This window comes from Ambystoma mexicanum, unplaced genomic scaffold (assembly GCF_040938575.1).
Source record: "Ambystoma mexicanum isolate Mex_15411 unplaced genomic scaffold, UKY_AmexF1_1 Mex_scaf34, whole genome shotgun sequence".
NCBI lineage: Eukaryota > Metazoa > Chordata > Amphibia > Caudata > Ambystomatidae > Ambystoma > Ambystoma mexicanum.
In genome coordinates, this window is record NW_027182449.1 from 1,576,001 (window position 1) to 1,591,551 (window position 15,551).

Here is a 15,551-nt window from a genome sequence, read left to right on the forward strand (position 1 = left end):
GCCTAGGCGTGGCTGGGCTGGGGGCCTCAGTTGCTGTTACTGGGCCTGCTTCTTTCCTGGACTTGTAGGCCGCCAGCCTGAGAAGGTAAGGCCTCAACCAACATCGCCCTCTGCCTTCCAAAGAGTCGAGGAGACCGCAGCAGGAAAATTGTGTGTGTGTTTATTTCTTCTTTTTTTAGAGGTGCTTTCTATTTTTGTAAGGAACTGACGCCTGGGTGAGTGCTAGTGTGGCTTGAGGTAAATTCACGGGCAGCTTCTTTGCAAACTTTTGCCAAACCAACTTGGGGCAGCAGTGGGGTAGAGAGTCAGCCTTAAGCTGATGCCTGCCTGGGCTGGGCTGGGCTGGGGGCCTCAGCTGCTGTTACTGGGCCTGCTTCTTTCCTGGACTTGTAGGTCACCAGCCCGATATGGTAAGGGCCTCAACCAACATCACCCTCTGCCTTCCAAAGCGTCGAGGAGCCCCCAGCAGGAAAATTGTGTGTGTGTTTATTTCCATCTTTCTTTCCGAGTTTTTTTTTAAAGTTTTGTAAGGAACGGATGCTTGGGTGAGTGAGTGCAAGTGTGGCTTGGCCTGAATTTACAGACACTTTCTTTGCAAACATGAGTAGGCAAGTGGGTATTTCAAAAGTGGGTGCATGGAGCTGCTCGTTGCTTTTCCAAGCTGGCAGCTGTGGCTCCTGAGCTTGAGGCAAAAAGAAGGGCAGAAGCACACTGCAGAGGACAGCGTTCAGCCTTGCAAGAGGGCAGTGGACGTCGGAGGAGCCGACACAGCACAAGAGGCTCGGAATCGGTGCACTCTTCGCCTACGGCCATACCACCCTGAATGCGCCCGATCTCGTCCGATCTCGGAAGCTAAGCAGGGTCGGGCCTGGTTAGTACTTGGATGGGAGACCGCCTGGGAATACCAGGTGCTGTAGGCATTTTGCTACTCTGTGCCCGATAGGCGGCGTTCGTCTTCTCCGTCTTGAACTACATTTTTCCTCCATTCCGCTTTTAATTTTAACAAACACGGCGCGTGAAAAAGGCACAGGGGCAGACAGCAGCCCTCGCTCCAATGCAGAGCCCCGTCAGAGGCGGACACGTTGTCGCCAAACTAACTTGGAGCAGCAGCAGCAGCAGCAGGAGACTGAAGCCAGGGCAGCAGCTTGCCGCCTCGGGTGGGTGGATGCAGCCAGAAAGGGCCACTCGTGTCCCTGGCAAAGCACCTCCAGCGTCTCCCCGTTTTCTCTCCAGTGGACGCGCAAGGCCCCCTACAGCTAGGGGAGGCAAGTGGATGGGCCTCATCTGCATATGTGGGCTCTAGAGGAAGAGTGCACCCTGGGAGACAAGGGGACACCTGGAGCGGGAAGTGCTCACGGGGGAGAAGTGCCTACAAGAGGCAGGAAGGGAGGGAGGCCACATCATGCCTCTCCATAGCCAGGCCTCTGGATGATGGGGCAGAAGCGGCCGTCACCCTAAGCTTCCTAGAAGTCCCAGCTGGGCCCCATGCTACCTAATATCTCGCCTGATCGAGCCTGGTCGAGCACTGGTCGAGCCTTCAGCCAAGGGACACAGGAGCCAAGGGGTCTGGCCTCGAGCCTTCAGCCGAGGGACCCAGGAGCCCAGGGTCTGGCCTCAGTGCTTCCCAAGTCGGCCTTCAGCTGAAGCCTGCCTGGGCTGGGAGCCTCAGCTGCTGTTCCTGGGTGTGCTTCTTTCCTGCATGTGAAGGCCACCAGCGGCGAAGGTTGCCCTCCGCCTTCTAAGGAGTCGAGGAGACCGCAGCAGGAAAATTGTGTGTGTGTTTATTTCTTCTTTTTTTAGAGGTGCTTTCTATTTTTGCAAGGAACTGACGCCTGGATGAGTGCTAGTGTGGCTTGAGGTAAATTCACGGGCAGCTTCTTTGCAAACTTTTGCCAAACCAACTTGGGGCAGCAGTGGGGTAGAGAGTCAGCCTTCTGCTGATGCCTGCCTAGGCGTGGCTGGGCTGGGGGCCTCAGCTGCTGTTACTGGGCCTGCTTCTTTCCTGGACTTGTAGGCCACCAGCCGGAGAAAGTAAGGGCCTCAACCAACATCGCCCTCTGCCTTCCAAAGAGTCGAGGAGTCCCCAGCAGGAAAATTGTGTGTGTGTTTATTTCTTCTTTTTTAGAGATGCTTTCTATTTTTGTAAGGAAACGACGCCTGGGTGAGTGCTAGTGTGGCGTGAGCTAAATTTACAGGCATCTTCTTTGCAAACTTTTGCCAAACCAACTTGGAGCAGCAGTGGGGTAGAGAGTCAGCCTTCTGCTGATGCCTGCCTGGGCTGGGCTGGTCTGGGGGCCTCAGCTGCTGTTACTGGGCCTGCTTCTTTCCTGGACTTGTAGGCCACCAGCCCGAGAAGGTAAGGGCCTCAACCAACATCGCCCTCTGCCTTCCAAAGAGTCGAGGTGTCCCCAGCAGGAAAATTGTGTGTGTGTATTTCTTCTTTTTTTAGAGATGCTTTCTATTTTTGTAAGGAACCGACGCCTGGGTGAGTGCTAGTGTGGCTTGAGGTAAATTTACGGGCAGCTTCTTTGCAAACTTTTGCCAAACCAACTTGGGGCAGCACTGGGGTAGAGAGTCAGCCTTCCGCTGATGCCTGCCTAGGCGTGGCTGGGCTGGGGGCCTCAGTTGCTGTTACTGGGCCTGCTTCTTTCCTGGACTTGTAGGCCGCCAGCCTGAGAAGGTAAGGCCTCAACCAACATCGCCCTCTGCCTTCCAAAGAGTCGAGGAGACCGCAGCAGGAAAATTGTGTGTGTGTTTATTTCTTCTTTTTTTAGAGGTGCTTTCTATTTTTGTAAGGAACTGACGCCTGGGTGAGTGCTAGTGTGGCGTGAGTTAAATTTACAGGCATCTTCTTTGCAAACTTTTGCCAAACCAACTTGGGGCAGCAGTGGGGTAGAGAGTCAGCCTTCTGCTGATGCCTGCCTAGGCGTGGCTGGGCTGGGGGCCTCAGCTGCTGTTACTGGGCCTGCTTCTTTCCTGGACTTGTAGGCCACCAGCCGGAGAAAGTAAGGGCCTCAACCAACATCGCCCTCTGCCTTCCAAAGAGTCGAGGAGTCCCCAGCAGGAAAATTGTGTGTGTGTTTATTTCTTCTTTTTTAGAGATGCTTTCTATTTTTGTAAGGAACCGACGCCTGGGTGAGTGCTAGTGTGGCTTGAGGTAAATTTACGGGCAGCTTCTTTGCAAACTTTTGCCAAAACAACTTGGGGCAGCACTGGGGTAGAGAGTCAGCCTTCCGCTGATGCCTGCCTAGGCGTGGCTGGGCTGGGGGCCTCAGTTGCTGTTACTGGGCCTGCTTCTTTCCTGGACTTGTAGGCCGCCAGCCTGAGAAGGTAAGGCCTCAACCAACATCGCCCTCTGCCTTCCAAAGAGTCGAGGAGTCCCCAGCAGGAAAATTGTGTGTGTGTTTATTTCTTCTTTTTTAGAGGGGCTTTCTATTTTTGTAAGGAACTGACGCCTGGGTGAGTGCTAGTGTGGCTTGAGGTAAATTCACGGGCAGCTTCTTTGCAAACTTTTGCCAAACCAACTTGGGGCAGCAGTGGGGTAGAGAGTCAGCCTTAAGCTGATGCCTGCCTGGGCTGGGCTGGGCTGGGGGCCTCAGCTGCTGTTACTGGGCCTGCTTCTTTCCTGGACTTGTAGGTCACCAGCCCGATATGGTAAGGGCCTCAACCAACATCACCCTCTGCCTTCCAAAGCGTCGAGGAGCCCCCAGCAGGAAAATTGTGTGTGTGTTTATTTCCATCTTTCTTTCCGAGTTTTTTTTTAAAGTTTTGTAAGGAACGGATGCTTGGGTGAGTGAGTGCAAGTGTGGCTTGGCCTGAATTTACAGACACTTTCTTTGCAAACATGAGTAGGCAAGTGGGTATTTCAAAAGTGGGTGCATGGAGCTGCTCGTTGCTTTTCCAAGCTGGCAGCTGTGGCTCCTGAGCTTGAGGCAAAAAGAAGGGCAGAAGCACACTGCAGAGGACAGCGTTCAGCCTTGCAAGAGGGCAGTGGACGTCGGAGGAGCCGACACAGCACAAGAGGCTCGGAATCGGCGCACTCTTCGCCTACGGCCATACCACCCTGAATGCGCCCGATCTCGTCCGATCTCGGAAGCTAAGCAGGGTCGGGCCTGGTTAGTACTTGGATGGGAGACCGCCTGGGAATACCAGGTGCTGTAGGCATTTTGCTACTCTGTGCCCGATAGGCGGCGTTCGTCTTCTCCGTCTTGAACTACATTTTTCCTCCATTCCGCTTTTAATTTTAACAAACACGGCGCGTGAAAAAGGCACAGGGGCAGACAGCAGCCCTCGCTCCAATGCAGAGCCCCGTCAGAGGCGGACACGTTGTCGCCAAACTAACTTGGAGCAGCAGCAGCAGCAGCAGGAGACTGAAGCCAGGGCAGCAGCTTGCCGCCTCGGGTGGGTGGATGCAGCCAGAAAGGGCCACTCGTGTCCCTGGCAAAGCACCTCCAGCGTCTCCCCGTTTTCTCTCCAGTGGACGCGCAAGGCCCCCTACAGCTAGGGGAGGCAAGTGGATGGGCCTCATCTGCATATGTGGGCTCTAGAGGAAGAGTGCACCCTGGGAGACAAGGGGACACCTGGAGCGGGAAGTGCTCACGGGGGAGAAGTGCCTACAAGAGGCAGGAAGGGAGGGAGGCCACATCATGCCTCTCCATAGCCAGGCCTCTGGATGATGGGGCAGAAGCGGCCGTCACCCTAAGCTTCCTAGAAGTCCCAGCTGGGCCCCATGCTACCTAATATCTCGCCTGATCGAGCCTGGTCGAGCACTGGTCGAGCCTTCAGCCAAGGGACACAGGAGCCAAGGGGTCTGGCCTCGAGCCTTCAGCCGAGGGACCCAGGAGCCCAGGGTCTGGCCTCAGTGCTTCCCAAGTCGGCCTTCAGCTGAAGCCTGCCTGGGCTGGGAGCCTCAGCTGCTGTTCCTGGGTGTGCTTCTTTCCTGCATGTGAAGGCCACCAGCGGCGAAGGTTGCCCTCCGCCTTCTAAGGAGTCGAGGAGACCGCAGCAGGAAAATTGTGTGTGTGTTTATTTCTTCTTTTTTTAGAGGTGCTTTCTATTTTTGCAAGGAACTGACGCCTGGATGAGTGCTAGTGTGGCTTGAGGTAAATTCACGGGCAGCTTCTTTGCAAACTTTTGCCAAACCAACTTGGGGCAGCAGTGGGGTAGAGAGTCAGCCTTCTGCTGATGCCTGCCTAGGCGTGGCTGGGCTGGGGGCCTCAGCTGCTGTTACTGGGCCTGCTTCTTTCCTGGACTTGTAGGCCACCAGCCGGAGAAAGTAAGGGCCTCAACCAACATCGCCCTCTGCCTTCCAAAGAGTCGAGGAGTCCCCAGCAGGAAAATTGTGTGTGTGTTTATTTCTTCTTTTTTAGAGATGCTTTCTATTTTTGTAAGGAAACGACGCCTGGGTGAGTGCTAGTGTGGCGTGAGCTAAATTTACAGGCATCTTCTTTGCAAACTTTTGCCAAACCAACTTGGAGCAGCAGTGGGGTAGAGAGTCAGCCTTCTGCTGATGCCTGCCTGGGCTGGGCTGGTCTGGGGGCCTCAGCTGCTGTTACTGGGCCTGCTTCTTTCCTGGACTTGTAGGCCACCAGCCCGAGAAGGTAAGGGCCTCAACCAACATCGCCCTCTGCCTTCCAAAGAGTCGAGGTGTCCCCAGCAGGAAAATTGTGTGTGTGTATTTCTTCTTTTTTTAGAGATGCTTTCTATTTTTGTAAGGAACCGACGCCTGGGTGAGTGCTAGTGTGGCTTGAGGTAAATTTACGGGCAGCTTCTTTGCAAACTTTTGCCAAACCAACTTGGGGCAGCACTGGGGTAGAGAGTCAGCCTTCCGCTGATGCCTGCCTAGGCGTGGCTGGGCTGGGGGCCTCAGTTGCTGTTACTGGGCCTGCTTCTTTCCTGGACTTGTAGGCCGCCAGCCTGAGAAGGTAAAGCCTCAACCAACATCGCCCTCTGCCTTCCAAAGAGTCGAGGAGACCGCAGCAGGAAAATTGTGTGTGTGTTTATTTCTTCTTTTTTTAGAGGTGCTTTCTATTTTTGTAAGGAACCGACGCCTGGGTGAGTGCTAGTGTGGCTTGAGGTAAATTTACGGGCAGCTTCTTTGCAAACTTTTGCCAAAACAACTTGGGGCAGCACTGGGGTAGAGAGTCAGCCTTCTGCTGATGCCTGCCTAGGCGTGGCTGGGCTGGGGGCCTCAGCTGCTGTTACTGGGCCTGCTTCTTTCCTGGACTTGTAGGCCACCAGCCGGAGAAAGTAAGGGCCTCAACCAACATCGCCCTCTGCCTTCCAAAGAGTCGAGGAGTCCCCAGCAGGAATATTGTGTGTGTGTTTATTTCTTCTTTTTTAGAGATGCTTTCTATTTTTGTAAGGAACCGACGCCTGGGTGAGTGCTAGTGTGGCTTGAGGTAAATTTACGGGCAGCTTCTTTGCAAACTTTTGCCAAAACAACTTGGGGCAGCACTGGGGTAGAGAGTCAGCCTTCCGCTGATGCCTGCCTAGGCGTGGCTGGGCTGGGGGCCTCAGTTGCTGTTACTGGGCCTGCTTCTTTCCTGGACTTGTAGGCCGCCAGCCTGAGAAGGTAAGGCCTCAACCAACATCGCCCTCTGCCTTCCAAAGAGTCGAGGAGACCGCAGCAGGAAAATTGTGTGTGTGTTTATTTCTTCTTTTTTTAGAGGTGCTTTCTATTTTTGTAAGGAACTGACGCCTGGGTGAGTGCTAGTGTGGCTTGAGGTAAATTCACGGGCAGCTTCTTTGCAAACTTTTGCCAAACCAACTTGGGGCAGCAGTGGGGTAGAGAGTCAGCCTTAAGCTGATGCCTGCCTGGGCTGGGCTGGGCTGGGGGCCTCAGCTGCTGTTACTGGGCCTGCTTCTTTCCTGGACTTGTAGGCCACCAGCCCGATATGGTAAGGGCCTCAACCAACATCACCCTCTGCCTTCCAAAGCGTCGAGGAGCCCCCAGCAGGAAAATTGTGTGTGTGTTTATTTCCATCTTTCTTTCCGAGTTTTTTTTAAAGTTTTGTAAGGAACGGATGCTTGGGTGAGTGAGTGCAAGTGTGGCTTGGCCTGAATTTACAGACACTTTCTTTGCAAACATGAGTAGGCAAGTGGGTATTTCAAAAGTGGGTGCATGGAGCTGCTCGTTGCTTTTCCAAGCTGGCAGCTGTGGCTCCTGAGCTTGAGGCAAAAAGAAGGGCAGAAGCACACTGCAGAGGACAGCGTTCAGCCTTGCAAGAGGGCAGTGGACGTCGGAGGAGCCGACACAGCACAAGAGGCTCGGAATCGGCGCACTCTTCACCTACGGCCATACCACCCTGAATGCGCCCGATCTCGTCCGATCTCGGAAGCTAAGCAGGGTCGGGCCTGGTTAGTACTCGGATGGGAGACCGCCTGGGAATACTTAATTTTGCTACTCTGTGCCCGATAGGCGGCGTTCGTCTTCTCCGTCTTGAACTACATTTTTCCTCCATTCCGCTTTTAATTTTAACAAACACGGCGCGTGAAAAAGGCACAGGGGCAGACAGCAGCCCTCGCTCCAATGCAGAGCCCCGTCAGAGGCGGACACGTTGTCGCCAAACTAACTTGGAGCAGCAGCAGCAGCAGCAGGAGACTGAAGCCAGGGCAGCAGCTTGCCGCCTCGGGTGGGTGGATGCAGCCAGAAAGGGCCACTCGTGTCCCTGGCAAAGCACCTCCAGCATCTCCCCGTTTTCTCTCCAGTGGACGCGCAAGGCCCCCTACAGCTAGGGGAGGCAAGTGGATGGGCCTCATCTGCATATGTGGGCTCTAGAGGAAGAGTGCACCCTGGGAGACAAGGGGACACCTGGAGCGGGAAGTGCTCACGGGGGAGAAGTGCCTACAAGAGGCAGGAAGGGAGGGAGGCCACATCATGCCTCTCCATAGCCAGGCCTCTGGATGATGGGGCAGAAGCGGCCGTCACCCTAAGCTTCCTAGAAGTCCCAGCTGGGCCCCATGCTACCTAATATCTCGCCTGATCGAGCCTGGTCGAGCACTGGTCGAGCCTTCAGCCAAGGGACACAGGAGCCAAGGGGTCTGGCCTCGAGCCTTCAGCCGAGGGACCCAGGAGCCCAGGGTCTGGCCTCAGTGCTTCCCAAGTCGGCCTTCAGCTGAAGCCTGCCTGGGCTGGGAGCCTCAGCTGCTGTTCCTGGGTGTGCTTCTTTCCTGCATGTGAAGGCCACCAGCGGCGAAGGTTGCCCTCCGCCTTCTAAGGAGTCGAGGAGACCGCAGCAGGAAAATTGTGTGTGTGTTTATTTCTTCTTTTTTTAGAGGTGCTTTCTATTTTTGCAAGGAACTGACGCCTGGATGAGTGCTAGTGTGGCTTGAGGTAAATTCACGGGCAGCTTCTTTGCAAACTTTTGCCAAACCAACTTGGGGCAGCAGTGGGGTAGAGAGTCAGCCTTCTGCTGATGCCTGCCTAGGCGTGGCTGGGCTGGGGGCCTCAGCTGCTGTTACTGGGCCTGCTTCTTTCCTGGACTTGTAGGCCGCCAGCCTGAGAAGGTAAGGCCTCAACCAACATCGCCCTCTGCCTTCCAAAGAGTCGAGGAGACCGCAGCAGGAAAATTGTGTGTGTGTTTATTTCTTCTTTTTTTAGAGGTGCTTTCTATTTTTGTAAGGAACTGACGCCTGGGTGAGTGCTAGTGTGGCGTGAGTTAAATTTACAGGCATCTTCTTTGCAAACTTTTGCCAAACCAACTTGGGGCAGCAGTGGGGTAGAGAGTCAGCCTTCTGCTGATGCCTGCCTAGGCGTGGCTGGGCTGGGGGCCTCAGCTGCTGTTACTGGGCCTGCTTCTTTCCTGGACTTGTAGGCCACCAGCCGGAGAAAGTAAGGGCCTCAACCAACATCGCCCTCTGCCTTCCAAAGAGTCGAGGAGTCCCCAGCAGGAAAATTGTGTGTGTGTTTATTTCTTCTTTTTTAGAGATGCTTTCTATTTTTGTAAGGAACCGACGCCTGGGTGAGTGCTAGTGTGGCTTGAGGTAAATTTACGGGCAGCTTCTTTGCAAACTTTTGCCAAAACAACTTGGGGCAGCACTGGGGTAGAGAGTCAGCCTTCCGCTGATGCCTGCCTAGGCGTGGCTGGGCTGGGGGCCTCAGTTGCTGTTACTGGGCCTGCTTCTTTCCTGGACTTGTAGGCCGCCAGCCTGAGAAGGTAAGGCCTCAACCAACATCGCCCTCTGCCTTCCAAAGAGTCGAGGAGACCGCAGCAGGAAAATTGTGTGTGTGTTTATTTCTTCTTTTTTTAGAGGTGCTTTCTATTTTTGTAAGGAACTGACGCCTGGGTGAGTGCTAGTGTGGCTTGAGGTAAATTCACGGGCAGCTTCTTTGCAAACTTTTGCCAAACCAACTTGGGGCAGCAGTGGGGTAGAGAGTCAGCCTTAAGCTGATGCCTGCCTGGGCTGGGCTGGGCTGGGGGCCTCAGCTGCTGTTACTGGGCCTGCTTCTTTCCTGGACTTGTAGGTCACCAGCCCGATATGGTAAGGGCCTCAACCAACATCACCCTCTGCCTTCCAAAGCGTCGAGGAGCCCCCAGCAGGAAAATTGTGTGTGTGTTTATTTCCATCTTTCTTTCCGAGTTTTTTTTTAAAGTTTTGTAAGGAACGGATGCTTGGGTGAGTGAGTGCAAGTGTGGCTTGGCCTGAATTTACAGACACTTTCTTTGCAAACATGAGTAGGCAAGTGGGTATTTCAAAAGTGGGTGCATGGAGCTGCTCGTTGCTTTTCCAAGCTGGCAGCTGTGGCTCCTGAGCTTGAGGCAAAAAGAAGGGCAGAAGCACACTGCAGAGGACAGCGTTCAGCCTTGCAAGAGGGCAGTGGACGTCGGAGGAGCCGACACAGCACAAGAGGCTCGGAATCGGTGCACTCTTCGCCTACGGCCATACCACCCTGAATGCGCCCGATCTCGTCCGATCTCGGAAGCTAAGCAGGGTCGGGCCTGGTTAGTACTTGGATGGGAGACCGCCTGGGAATACCAGGTGCTGTAGGCATTTTGCTACTCTGTGCCCGATAGGCGGCGTTCGTCTTCTCCGTCTTGAACTACATTTTTCCTCCATTCCGCTTTTAATTTTAACAAACACGGCGCGTGAAAAAGGCACAGGGGCAGACAGCAGCCCTCGCTCCAATGCAGAGCCCCGTCAGAGGCGGACACGTTGTCGCCAAACTAACTTGGAGCAGCAGCAGCAGCAGCAGGAGACTGAAGCCAGGGCAGCAGCTTGCCGCCTCGGGTGGGTGGATGCAGCCAGAAAGGGCCACTCGTGTCCCTGGCAAAGCACCTCCAGCGTCTCCCCGTTTTCTCTCCAGTGGACGCGCAAGGCCCCCTACAGCTAGGGGAGGCAAGTGGATGGGCCTCATCTGCATATGTGGGCTCTAGAGGAAGAGTGCACCCTGGGAGACAAGGGGACACCTGGAGCGGGAAGTGCTCACGGGGGAGAAGTGCCTACAAGAGGCAGGAAGGGAGGGAGGCCACATCATGCCTCTCCATAGCCAGGCCTCTGGATGATGGGGCAGAAGCGGCCGTCACCCTAAGCTTCCTAGAAGTCCCAGCTGGGCCCCATGCTACCTAATATCTCGCCTGATCGAGCCTGGTCGAGCACTGGTCGAGCCTTCAGCCAAGGGACACAGGAGCCAAGGGGTCTGGCCTCGAGCCTTCAGCCGAGGGACCCAGGAGCCCAGGGTCTGGCCTCAGTGCTTCCCAAGTCGGCCTTCAGCTGAAGCCTGCCTGGGCTGGGAGCCTCAGCTGCTGTTCCTGGGTGTGCTTCTTTCCTGCATGTGAAGGCCACCAGCGGCGAAGGTTGCCCTCCGCCTTCTAAGGAGTCGAGGAGACCGCAGCAGGAAAATTGTGTGTGTGTTTATTTCTTCTTTTTTTAGAGGTGCTTTCTATTTTTGCAAGGAACTGACGCCTGGATGAGTGCTAGTGTGGCTTGAGGTAAATTCACGGGCAGCTTCTTTGCAAACTTTTGCCAAACCAACTTGGGGCAGCAGTGGGGTAGAGAGTCAGCCTTCTGCTGATGCCTGCCTAGGCGTGGCTGGGCTGGGGGCCTCAGCTGCTGTTACTGGGCCTGCTTCTTTCCTGGACTTGTAGGCCACCAGCCGGAGAAAGTAAGGGCCTCAACCAACATCGCCCTCTGCCTTCCAAAGAGTCGAGGAGTCCCCAGCAGGAAAATTGTGTGTGTGTTTATTTCTTCTTTTTTAGAGATGCTTTCTATTTTTGTAAGGAAACGACGCCTGGGTGAGTGCTAGTGTGGCGTGAGCTAAATTTACAGGCATCTTCTTTGCAAACTTTTGCCAAACCAACTTGGAGCAGCAGTGGGGTAGAGAGTCAGCCTTCTGCTGATGCCTGCCTGGGCTGGGCTGGTCTGGGGGCCTCAGCTGCTGTTACTGGGCCTGCTTCTTTCCTGGACTTGTAGGCCACCAGCCCGAGAAGGTAAGGGCCTCAACCAACATCGCCCTCTGCCTTCCAAAGAGTCGAGGTGTCCCCAGCAGGAAAATTGTGTGTGTGTATTTCTTCTTTTTTTAGAGATGCTTTCTATTTTTGTAAGGAACCGACGCCTGGGTGAGTGCTAGTGTGGCTTGAGGTAAATTTACGGGCAGCTTCTTTGCAAACTTTTGCCAAACCAACTTGGGGCAGCACTGGGGTAGAGAGTCAGCCTTCCGCTGATGCCTGCCTAGGCGTGGCTGGGCTGGGGGCCTCAGTTGCTGTTACTGGGCCTGCTTCTTTCCTGGACTTGTAGGCCGCCAGCCTGAGAAGGTAAGGCCTCAACCAACATCGCCCTCTGCCTTCCAAAGAGTCGAGGAGACCGCAGCAGGAAAATTGTGTGTGTGTTTATTTCTTCTTTTTTTAGAGGTGCTTTCTATTTTTGTAAGGAACTGACGCCTGGGTGAGTGCTAGTGTGGCGTGAGTTAAATTTACAGGCATCTTCTTTGCAAACTTTTGCCAAACCAACTTGGGGCAGCAGTGGGGTAGAGAGTCAGCCTTCTGCTGATGCCTGCCTAGGCGTGGCTGGGCTGGGGGCCTCAGCTGCTGTTACTGGGCCTGCTTCTTTCCTGGACTTGTAGGCCACCAGCCGGAGAAAGTAAGGGCCTCAACCAACATCGCCCTCTGCCTTCCAAAGAGTCGAGGAGTCCCCAGCAGGAAAATTGTGTGTGTGTTTATTTCTTCTTTTTTAGAGATGCTTTCTATTTTTGTAAGGAACCGACGCCTGGGTGAGTGCTAGTGTGGCTTGAGGTAAATTTACGGGCAGCTTCTTTGCAAACTTTTGCCAAAACAACTTGGGGCAGCACTGGGGTAGAGAGTCAGCCTTCCGCTGATGCCTGCCTAGGCGTGGCTGGGCTGGGGGCCTCAGTTGCTGTTACTGGGCCTGCTTCTTTCCTGGACTTGTAGGCCGCCAGCCTGAGAAGGTAAGGCCTCAACCAACATCGCCCTCTGCCTTCCAAAGAGTCGAGGAGTCCCCAGCAGGAAAATTGTGTGTGTGTTTATTTCTTCTTTTTTAGAGGGGCTTTCTATTTTTGTAAGGAACTGACGCCTGGGTGAGTGCTAGTGTGGCTTGAGGTAAATTCACGGGCAGCTTCTTTGCAAACTTTTGCCAAACCAACTTGGGGCAGCAGTGGGGTAGAGAGTCAGCCTTAAGCTGATGCCTGCCTGGGCTGGGCTGGGCTGGGGGCCTCAGCTGCTGTTACTGGGCCTGCTTCTTTCCTGGACTTGTAGGTCACCAGCCCGATATGGTAAGGGCCTCAACCAACATCACCCTCTGCCTTCCAAAGCGTCGAGGAGCCCCCAGCAGGAAAATTGTGTGTGTGTTTATTTCCATCTTTCTTTCCGAGTTTTTTTTTAAAGTTTTGTAAGGAACGGATGCTTGGGTGAGTGAGTGCAAGTGTGGCTTGGCCTGAATTTACAGACACTTTCTTTGCAAACATGAGTAGGCAAGTGGGTATTTCAAAAGTGGGTGCATGGAGCTGCTCGTTGCTTTTCCAAGCTGGCAGCTGTGGCTCCTGAGCTTGAGGCAAAAAGAAGGGCAGAAGCACACTGCAGAGGACAGCGTTCAGCCTTGCAAGAGGGCAGTGGACGTCGGAGGAGCCGACACAGCACAAGAGGCTCGGAATCGGCGCACTCTTCGCCTACGGCCATACCACCCTGAATGCGCCCGATCTCGTCCGATCTCGGAAGCTAAGCAGGGTCGGGCCTGGTTAGTACTTGGATGGGAGACCGCCTGGGAATACCAGGTGCTGTAGGCATTTTGCTACTCTGTGCCCGATAGGCGGCGTTCGTCTTCTCCGTCTTGAACTACATTTTTCCTCCATTCCGCTTTTAATTTTAACAAACACGGCGCGTGAAAAAGGCACAGGGGCAGACAGCAGCCCTCGCTCCAATGCAGAGCCCCGTCAGAGGCGGACACGTTGTCGCCAAACTAACTTGGAGCAGCAGCAGCAGCAGCAGGAGACTGAAGCCAGGGCAGCAGCTTGCCGCCTCGGGTGGGTGGATGCAGCCAGAAAGGGCCACTCGTGTCCCTGGCAAAGCACCTCCAGCGTCTCCCCGTTTTCTCTCCAGTGGACGCGCAAGGCCCCCTACAGCTAGGGGAGGCAAGTGGATGGGCCTCATCTGCATATGTGGGCTCTAGAGGAAGAGTGCACCCTGGGAGACAAGGGGACACCTGGAGCGGGAAGTGCTCACGGGGGAGAAGTGCCTACAAGAGGCAGGAAGGGAGGGAGGCCACATCATGCCTCTCCATAGCCAGGCCTCTGGATGATGGGGCAGAAGCGGCCGTCACCCTAAGCTTCCTAGAAGTCCCAGCTGGGCCCCATGCTACCTAATATCTCGCCTGATCGAGCCTGGTCGAGCACTGGTCGAGCCTTCAGCCAAGGGACACAGGAGCCAAGGGGTCTGGCCTCGAGCCTTCAGCCGAGGGACCCAGGAGCCCAGGGTCTGGCCTCAGTGCTTCCCAAGTCGGCCTTCAGCTGAAGCCTGCCTGGGCTGGGAGCCTCAGCTGCTGTTCCTGGGTGTGCTTCTTTCCTGCATGTGAAGGCCACCAGCGGCGAAGGTTGCCCTCCGCCTTCTAAGGAGTCGAGGAGACCGCAGCAGGAAAATTGTGTGTGTGTTTATTTCTTCTTTTTTTAGAGGTGCTTTCTATTTTTGCAAGGAACTGACGCCTGGATGAGTGCTAGTGTGGCTTGAGGTAAATTCACGGGCAGCTTCTTTGCAAACTTTTGCCAAACCAACTTGGGGCAGCAGTGGGGTAGAGAGTCAGCCTTCTGCTGATGCCTGCCTAGGCGTGGCTGGGCTGGGGGCCTCAGCTGCTGTTACTGGGCCTGCTTCTTTCCTGGACTTGTAGGCCACCAGCCGGAGAAAGTAAGGGCCTCAACCAACATCGCCCTCTGCCTTCCAAAGAGTCGAGGAGTCCCCAGCAGGAAAATTGTGTGTGTGTTTATTTCTTCTTTTTTAGAGATGCTTTCTATTTTTGTAAGGAAACGACGCCTGGGTGAGTGCTAGTGTGGCGTGAGCTAAATTTACAGGCATCTTCTTTGCAAACTTTTGCCAAACCAACTTGGAGCAGCAGTGGGGTAGAGAGTCAGCCTTCTGCTGATGCCTGCCTGGGCTGGGCTGGTCTGGGGGCCTCAGCTGCTGTTACTGGGCCTGCTTCTTTCCTGGACTTGTAGGCCACCAGCCCGAGAAGGTAAGGGCCTCAACCAACATCGCCCTCTGCCTTCCAAAGAGTCGAGGTGTCCCCAGCAGGAAAATTGTGTGTGTGTATTTCTTCTTTTTTTAGAGATGCTTTCTATTTTTGTAAGGAACCGACGCCTGGGTGAGTGCTAGTGTGGCTTGAGGTAAATTTACGGGCAGCTTCTTTGCAAACTTTTGCCAAACCAACTTGGGGCAGCACTGGGGTAGAGAGTCAGCCTTCCGCTGATGCCTGCCTAGGCGTGGCTGGGCTGGGGGCCTCAGTTGCTGTTACTGGGCCTGCTTCTTTCCTGGACTTGTAGGCCGCCAGCCTGAGAAGGTAAAGCCTCAACCAACATCGCCCTCTGCCTTCCAAAGAGTCGAGGAGACCGCAGCAGGAAAATTGTGTGTGTGTTTATTTCTTCTTTTTTTAGAGGTGCTTTCTATTTTTGTAAGGAACCGACGCCTGGGTGAGTGCTAGTGTGGCTTGAGGTAAATTTACGGGCAGCTTCTTTGCAAACTTTTGCCAAAACAACTTGGGGCAGCACTGGGGTAGAGAGTCAGCCTTCTGCTGATGCCTGCCTAGGCGTGGCTGGGCTGGGGGCCTCAGCTGCTGTTACTGGGCCTGCTTCTTTCCTGGACTTGTAGGCCACCAGCCGGAGAAAGTAAGGGCCTCAACCAACATCGCCCTCTGCCTTCCAAAGAGTCGAGGAGTCCCCAGCAGGAAAATTGTGTGTGTGTTTATTTCTTCTTTTTTAGAGATGCTTTCTATTTTTGTAAGGAACCGACGCCTGGGTGAGTGCTAGTGTGGCTTGAGGTAAATTTACGGGCAGCTTCTTTGCAAACTTTTGCCAAAACAACTTGGGGCAGCACTGGGGTAGAGAGTCAGCCTTC

General features: G+C 54.5%; 4 non-coding genes and 1 pseudogene across 4 annotated transcripts; all 5 read left to right on the forward strand.

The window, feature by feature from the left end:
- Nucleotides 1-801: 801 nt before the first annotated feature.
- On the forward strand, nt 802-920 carry LOC138558877 (5S ribosomal RNA). Its single transcript, XR_011298995.1, has one exon. It is a non-coding gene; the product is annotated as a 5S ribosomal RNA (ribosomal RNA).
- Nucleotides 921-4,045: 3,125 nt separating this feature from the next.
- Nucleotides 4,046-4,164, forward strand: LOC138558878 (5S ribosomal RNA). The gene has a single exon (XR_011298996.1). It is a non-coding gene; the product is annotated as a 5S ribosomal RNA (ribosomal RNA).
- A 3,125-nt stretch (nt 4,165-7,289) lies between these two features.
- LOC138559080 (5S ribosomal RNA) lies at nt 7,290-7,408 on the forward strand (annotated as a pseudogene).
- A 2,466-nt stretch (nt 7,409-9,874) lies between these two features.
- On the forward strand, nt 9,875-9,993 carry LOC138558879 (5S ribosomal RNA). Its single transcript, XR_011298997.1, has one exon. It is a non-coding gene; the product is annotated as a 5S ribosomal RNA (ribosomal RNA).
- A 3,125-nt stretch (nt 9,994-13,118) lies between these two features.
- LOC138558880 (5S ribosomal RNA) lies at nt 13,119-13,237 on the forward strand. Its single transcript, XR_011298998.1, has one exon. It is a non-coding gene; the product is annotated as a 5S ribosomal RNA (ribosomal RNA).
- The last annotated feature ends 2,314 nt before the right edge of the window (nt 13,238-15,551 follow it).